Here is a 795-nt window from a genome sequence, read left to right on the forward strand (position 1 = left end):
GCCCTTATTCTGTGAAATGTTAAAGGGACTTATCTAAGAAGATCAAAACTGTGAATGATAAAATGACAACAAACTCACAACTATCAACAACTGAACCTAAAACAAAACCAAAAATGAACTAAGCAAACAACTAGAACAGGAACAGAATCACAGAAATGGAGATCATATGGGAGGTAATCAGTGGGCAGGAGGAGGGGGAGGATGGGGGAATAAGAAGCATAAATGGTAGGTACAAATTAGACAGGAGGAAATTAAGAATAGTATAGAAAATACTATACTTTCAGGGATAACTTCTATAGTTCGTTACTAGAGAAGTTTCTCTAAACAAGCAGAGCACCTGAGACTATAAGGAGGAGGTGCAGTGTTTTCTCCTGAGGATGAAGCCGGCTTTTGGTGTTGCTTAGTGTTGCTTTTGGTGTTGCTTAGATATTGTGACTGCAAATATCTACTGATGATCGTTCTTCTCTTCCTTTGGAAGAGGAAGAGGGAGAGAACGCAGTCTGAGTGGTTAAAAAAAAAGAATAGTATAGGTAATGCAGAAGCCATGGACATGAACTAAGGTGGGGGAATGCTAGTGAGAGGGGGTTGCAGGGCAGAGGCAAATAAAGGGGAGAAAAAATGGGGCAACTGTAATATCATAAGCAATAAAACATATTTAAAACAAAACAAAGAATGCAATTAAAATACAGGCAGAAAATCTCAATGGACATTTCTCCAAAGAGAACATACAGATGGCCAATAGGCATATGAAAGGACGCTCACCATCACTAATCATCATGGAAATCCAAATTAACA

The 795-nt window shown here is 38.6% G+C and overlaps 1 pseudogene; it reads left to right on the forward strand.

Annotated features, from left to right (window-relative positions):
* The first annotated feature begins 268 nt into the window (after positions 1–268).
* On the forward strand, positions 269–509 carry LOC114491287 (annotated as a pseudogene).
* Positions 510–795: the final 286 nt, after the last annotated feature.

This window comes from Phyllostomus discolor, chromosome 2 (genome assembly GCF_004126475.2).
Source record: "Phyllostomus discolor isolate MPI-MPIP mPhyDis1 chromosome 2, mPhyDis1.pri.v3, whole genome shotgun sequence".
Lineage (NCBI taxonomy): Eukaryota > Metazoa > Chordata > Mammalia > Chiroptera > Phyllostomidae > Phyllostomus > Phyllostomus discolor.